This window comes from Aphis gossypii, chromosome 2, assembly GCF_020184175.1.
Source record: "Aphis gossypii isolate Hap1 chromosome 2, ASM2018417v2, whole genome shotgun sequence".
Lineage (NCBI taxonomy): Eukaryota > Metazoa > Arthropoda > Insecta > Hemiptera > Aphididae > Aphis > Aphis gossypii.
The window spans coordinates 28189235-28197086 of NC_065531.1; positions in this window are offsets into that span (position 1 = coordinate 28189235).

The following is a 7852-nucleotide window of genomic DNA, read 5'->3' on the forward strand; positions in this document are numbered from 1 at the left end:
TTGTCTATATAGTACGTAGATACCTATAGTAACTATTAGTGTAACTACTATTATTCAAAAAATGATTGATAATTTGCATTCTGTGTTTTATAAATTAATAATTAAGCTTAATAAAATTGACGAGATAGGTAGTATCTATTTATAGCTTTTTTATCATCTCTATTTTAATGAAAAACTTTGAGCTATTATTCAAAATCAAACTATCCAACTCTGACTCCATTTTTTTTAAATTTTCATGTAAATTTTAGTAGTCTAAAGTATTAAAGTAAAGAAGATATTTGCTTATAAATTTAGTTGAAGTTATTTTTATGGTTTAAAGAATATTATATTAATTACTCACTTAAAAATTTTGGAATTACTTATATAGTAAATTGTTATATAGTTAAGATTCTATCTGAGCTGAGTATTATGTAATTGAAACCTTTGAATTTGATAATAATTTGCTCAATTAAAAATAATCGCAATCATAATAAACACACTGGTTTTTTCCACAAATATTTTGGATAACACTTAATATTTCATCTGGATTGGTCCGATTTCTTAGAAACTGTATATGTCAATGACCGCATAATTGATTTGTTAGTTTGTTACCTATAATAGTATATTATGCGTAATTTGTTATTATCTTTTATTGAAACAGTTTCTTTGTGTTTCTACTGTTCTTTAATTTTATTAAATAAAAGATTTTTTTGTTTAATCTGATCTATCAATTAGCTCAATCATTTGTTATTTATTTTTTAGCAGATTTTTAAGTAAAATATTACGGAATAAATTAAGAATAATACTTATTTTACAATTGATTTTATTCTTAATACGGAAGAAAATATGTGTATGAATCGATGAGTGCAGAAACATCACGAGTCACATATTTTATGAAATTGAGATATTAATAAAAACGTAGGTATACTATAGTCATGTGTTTCTATTTGTTGAGGTAAAAACGTCGTAAGTTGTATAATGAGTATATATTTTAATAAGTATTTATTCTTAAATAAATAAATATTTTTTTTTCAAAATTATTTACATTATACAGTTTTTATCAATTATCTAAGTTTTAAATAATTGACTCATGACGTTTTTGCAATTATCGATTCGTATAATAACTATGAACATTTTTGCGGTGTGTTCATAATTTATATAAACGTTTTACTTTAGATGTATACCGAATATTATATTATTATAGCATTTTCATAAAGCCCCAATATAAATTTAATATTTGACATAGAAGGTATCGTACTATCATTACTTTAGAGGTCGATAAAAAGGTCGTATTTTTATTTAATATCTGTATTCTAGAAAACTTCTGAGACTTCATTGAAATATTCAGCAGTCATTTTTAACAGTTATTTTGATACAATTTAAAAAAATAGTCATCATAGAGACCTGTTTTAAAAAAAAACTTTTTTAAGGATCATACATATTTCGAGCCTTATATATATATATATATATATATATATTATATAAAACGTTCAATTTAAAATAAACAAGATTTAGATATTGTATTATAATGTACGTATATCCTGTACGACTGTACCTAAAGGTTAAATAATTTTTAACTTATATTATTAATTCAATCCATAATGGTTTAATAATTTTAAATTTATTCTGAAAAATATTATTTCACACATTAAGACTGTATAAATTGTAGTATACGCATTAAGGTATTATTTGATTCTGAAAATTCAAAAGTGAATACTATACTACTATATTTGATACTTTTTTAAAGAAGAAATTTTTTATAATCATTAAAAACTGAATAAAAAAACATTTAATAATTATTTAAAAATAAGGGTAGAAAAATAATTTTATGAAAAATTCATGGTTTATAATATTGTTTTTAAGTTTTTAAAAATGATATCATGAATAACACTTTGTCTTGTGCCGGAGTTAACACTTCGAAACTAATGCCTTGCAACACCTTATGGCACTGAATCATGTTAATTTATTTTCCACTTAAATATTTTAAACACGTACATATTTTTATAAGTACTATAAAATAGAATTTATTGAGGAGAATTATTATTAAAAATTAATATTAATTTAAAAATATAAAATCAAACTTTTTTTTAGAAAGATAAAATTTAGTGAATACTGTTTTTCGTGTTTTAATTAAATTATACTCATAGTTAAATTTAGTTAATATTTATGGATTTATTACCAGTTATAGTTATTTTCTAACTAAATGAATCTTATTAATTTAAATTGTATTCAATAAATAAAAAAAATTGTTTTATACTTAAATCTATAAATGATAGTTAATAAAAATAAAAAAGCATGATAAACGTTTTTATTAATTATGTGAACAAATAGGTATAATTAAGATTGATAGATTTCAATTTTAAATAATAAAAAATAGGTAGTTGTAATGAACCGTAATACTTACTGTATAATGTCTACCATTATTTTCATATAATATACTATATACGTTTTAAGACGATTCCTAATTGTAAATTAATTATTAATTATTCTTAAATTTATGTTTATGTTTGTTATAACAATATTATATAATAATAATAATTTTTAATTCGAAAACATTAAGATTCAACTGTAATTACGTCAATTATATTATACTGATTAAAATTTTGTTTTTATGATTGTTTAATTTTGGATAAATTAAATGAATTGTTTACTATAAAAATGTTTATATTAATAAATAGTCATAGGATTTCAGCTTATAATCATTTAAAATTTAAATACAATTTTTGGAGCAGCTGGAAATAATATTCCTAACGCTTGTGTATTTTTTTATTATACCACTTTAACTAATATAAACTGTATAATTAATTAATTTTTTTTTTTAGCTAATGGCTTGAATAATAAATTATTAACTTTAACTTTAGCTTTAATTGCGTATATTAACTAGTGTAGTTGATTATTGAAATAATTAATTAACTATTTTTTTTGTTATTATTTAAAACTTACAACTTAAAATATCTACCTTATTAAACCTATGTCACTTAATTGATATTTTAAATTGGGAAGAGTAAAAGTTTTTTAAAAAGTTAAGAGATAAACTGATTCCAATATTTTAAATACAAGTCTCTAAATAAGAAGTGAACTAATATTTATGCACAAGTTTAGCATAATATCTTAATTTGTAATCGTTTTCCTTCAATATGATCAAATAATATTTATTTATTCAAATTTATACGATACGCAAGTTTTGTATGGCTGTAGTTTTCTGGGCATTTTCTACATTTTATCATTTCATTTCAATTTAAACATTCTATTTTACACGAAATTGTTTTTAATATTTTCAAATAAGCAAAAATACGTAGATGTGCCTTATAATCTATCACAATATTTTTAAAGATATTTTAATTTGAAATGTTTTGACTGAAAATAAAGAACAATCTAAGTTTAAAATATGTATAGCCTTGTCACCAGCGTATTAAAAGATTTTTTTTTTTAAATAATAAGTTGTCAATGTTGACAATATTTAAATTAAAATATGTATGAACATTGTACAGAGAAAGATAGGGATAAAAAGTGAGTAAGCGAGTAAAGAGAGAAAGAGTTAAACTTTGTGTAATGGACGTTTCAAGTATAAATTTAATTAAAAAGTTTTTGAAAATATTTATATGGAATAAACACAATATGTTTTGATCTTGTTTCCATAAAGATTTGATAACAAGTTTTATTTATTTGAAATTATCTTAGAACTTAAGTACAATGTACATACATAGTAGTAGACAATTATTTATTTTTCTCAACTATTAGTGTGATGATGCTGTACTAAATTTATAGTGGGCTTAAAAAATATATCTGAAAGTACCTATCAACTTCAAAAAAATGAGTCATTAAAAGTAAATTATTATTAAGACAATCCACATTAAGATTGTATAGTTTTTAAAAAATTGTTAAGCTTCATTCTTCAAATGCTTACATTTGCTTTATACAATCTATGTATATTAAGTATAATATAGACGGATATTAGACATAGAGATTTCAATCTTTTGAGTACACGTTTTATGAAAATATTCAAGTGTGTAGAATAAAGCTCAAAAGTATTTAAGCATGCATATTATTAGTTATATGTATATATTAAATACAATGGCATAGACTAGAATATTGTAGGCGATTATGTGATGGGAGCGAATGTATTATTGGATTTCTAAGGTAAAGCTTTTAGGGACTTAATAACTGTTTGAAAAATGTTTTAATATTATACATTTAAGTACGTTGATAATTGAATCGGAATCGTTCATCCAAAAATGAATAAAAAAAAAAAAAATTTAAAAACTGTAATTATTTATTTAGTTGTTTACAAATATTTCTTTTTTTTCTAAAAAAATTGAAATTATAATAAAAACGGTGGACAAGTTGATACGTACTACTTTTCAGTATTAAGTAATAAGTGGGTCATTGTAATTGATTTGTTAAATTTTAATTCTATTATCAATTATATTCATATATTAGGTATATGAAAAAATATTCTGAGCGGAGATGATCTGCAGTCTACATCATTTAATATATTTCATGAAATAATATTTTTTTTTTTTGCTATTATTATTTATAATAGATATAAACGTGCATTGTGTTTAAACTTTGTTAGATTTTATAGATAACAATATCTATTAAAATTTAAGGTAAAAGAATAAGACATATATAATAGTTATTTGTGCTCTAAAGCAAAATCGTTTATTATAAAATCTTTAGATTTTTGTTAATTTGAATAACCATATTTTGTGCAGGACATTGTTAAACATGTATTTGCTTCAAAATTTAAAGTTGCTGATAGACACCCCCATAAAGTATTATGGGCCCCCCATAACTTCTCTGCAGCGTAAATACAACTCTGTCGTTCTTCAATTTCTAAAGTTTTATACGTCAGCTACTCATAGATAAATCAAAGAAACATATTAATTATTAGGAAGGTATTACAAGATACGAAATAAAAGATAAATTAGGAATGAGTTGTAATTAACGATACCAAGTAGGTTAGTTGGTTAGTAGGTAACTAGATAATATAACTTACATCTAAGAAAATTAATGAGTACCTATAGGTAAATATCCAATAATAATAAAACACTTTTAATTAAAAGTATGTATGTTTTATTTTAGTAGACAATACATAATATGGTAGAAAATAATTTATTATTTATATTTTTTCAATTTTAAATAATATATTAGGTTTAAAAGTAATAAGTAATAAGAAATATTTCTAGGTATATCTAGGTACCATTTAATGATTTTAAAGTATGTACTAGACATGTATATATTACCAATACAATTTATATAATAATTTCGTTACGAGTTTTCTATGACTGATTTTTAGTTTTGGATGAGCACTTAGTTTTTGAAAGATACTCAACACATATTGATAATCATTTTATTAAGATAAGCCAGTAAATATCAATAAACTAAAGTGATTTCATATAGGGGTATCGTATAAATGATTTTTATCATAGATTATTACAACTGTCATGTCTTATAATTTTAATCATATAATTTATTTAAATATATTAAATATTAAATTATAAAGCTTATACATTTTTTTTACAATTTAAGTCATAAAATCTATGGAATAATAATTTATTATTGTTATAAAAATAGTGTACCGTTTGTTATATATTAATAGTTCATGAATCATGAGCATAAAGCATCATTATTTTTCATAAATATTATTTATGAATTTATGATATTTAAAATGTATGATTTAAGTATGATAAATAAGTACCAGTACCAATAAATAAAATTCGTTATATTATATTTATCAAAGTATGTAATCTATTGATATAAAAAGTATTCAATAGTGTAAGGTATACATTATTAATTTGGAACTATAATTTCAAATTCACTATGGTTTTCATACAATTTACAATTAAATGTTTAACCTACTTATAGAGAGTAGGATTATGTGGATTACATTAATACCTATGTAAAGGGTGTTTTGTATACACCTTATTACTATTTATTGACACAAAATACAATTATAGTTCCTAATCGTACCGAATAGTCATAAATTACTGTGCATTAAGCCGTTCATTACTTTCATTTAATTCATGTGATTATATTTATTTATTTTTTATTATTTAATTGAAATTACGAGCCATTTTCATGTTTGATATTTAATTAAGTAGACACATTATGATAGTGTTTAATAATGTATTAATATTATTTTTACCTAATAATATAAATAAAATAATTATTAGAAGAGCAAAAATTTAATTTTTAATTAATTGGAACTGTATCATGCTGTCTTTTTACTGTTTTTAAAGAAATACGATGTTTTCTACCTTGCACTTTGCAGCCGATATTATAACAATGCGTACTTTTTAATTTAGGTTAAAATGAAATATGGATTAAGTTGATTTATATTAATTGAGAAAGTTATACTATTCACATACACGTGTTTGAACCATCTTATTAATTAATTATAACGTATGTTTTAAATCGAGTTCACAGAGTCCACTCAGTTTTAGACTTATTCTTTATCTACTTATATCTTATATGGATTAAACTCATCATTATTATTATTTATTTAGACAGTTTATGTCGTTTATGATCATTAATTATCGAACAAATGTTTATAATCTTATAAAGCATATATTTAAGTTTAGATTTCATCGTGCACTAAATTTTTAAAACATTCAACAAAATTTCAGTGAAGATTATGCAAAAACTAAAAACTTTATTATTTCACAGATTATGAAATAAGATAAATTATTTTTTGGGTTTGGTCTGTTTTTAGGTGGGGCAAGAATTCGCTGTATAAATAAGCTCCGAGATGAGTTTAAATGACCGTTATTGAATCAATATAATATTTAGTTGAAGGTATGGTTGGGAATATAGAGATAAAATTATTTCGACAATTGAATTTATCATTTTTAAAAAAAATATTATAAATTATAAAATGGTTATGTTTTTAATTATGAAGTAGACCGCACGAAAAATTAGTGTTGTGTATTTGAGATTATATTATATATATAAATATATATTTTTTTTTATTATAATTAAAGCTGTTGAAACTACCCATGAATTATTATTATTTTTTTACTGTGAATAACTAGTATAATAATACGCAATCATTTATAGAGACAACTACTATTATTTGGAAATATCGAAAATAAATACAATAAAAAAACGTTGTTATACATTTGCATATTAATATGTTTTTTTAGACTTAGTACATACTATATAATAGTTAAATATATTTAAAATAATTTTAATTCAAAAATATATCTTTACATAACTCTATTCATTTTTACTGTACACTATATTATTTACCTTATTTTATATTATTTATAATTCTGCAATGTGTATTTAATAATAATGTAGCCATTTAAAAATGATTATCTAACTAAGTCGATATTTTCAACTTTAGGTATTATTAAATATTGGTTATTTATGTAAATATATTATTGAGGTTATAATGACACCATAAGTTAGCAACAACCTTTTCAACATAATTTTGAATAACGGGGTAAATACTCTTTGAAGATCCTTCAAAAAGTATTTAATATATTAAGCCACTATTCAAATATTGCTTGATTAGGTAGTAGATACGTTATATTTCACATTTATGTATTTTTGTTTAATAACTGAATATTAAAATAATATATTTATACGGTTAATTATTATATTTATATTCAAAGAAAAATAAGATGAAGAAAGTTAAGGTTGTTGATAGTATGAAATTCTTACTTTCTAATATAGACCTATAAGTTGAGATTTTAAATGATGTAAAATTATAAATTCATACTACTTGAGTCTGATTTCTATATGCTTGATGAGTGATGATGAACGGACTTAAATTATCATTTATCACAATAATATAGAGGCAAACAATAGTACGAGAGAACGAGATCATTTATTGCTGTCATTGGGGAACAGCTACAACTTGGAACAT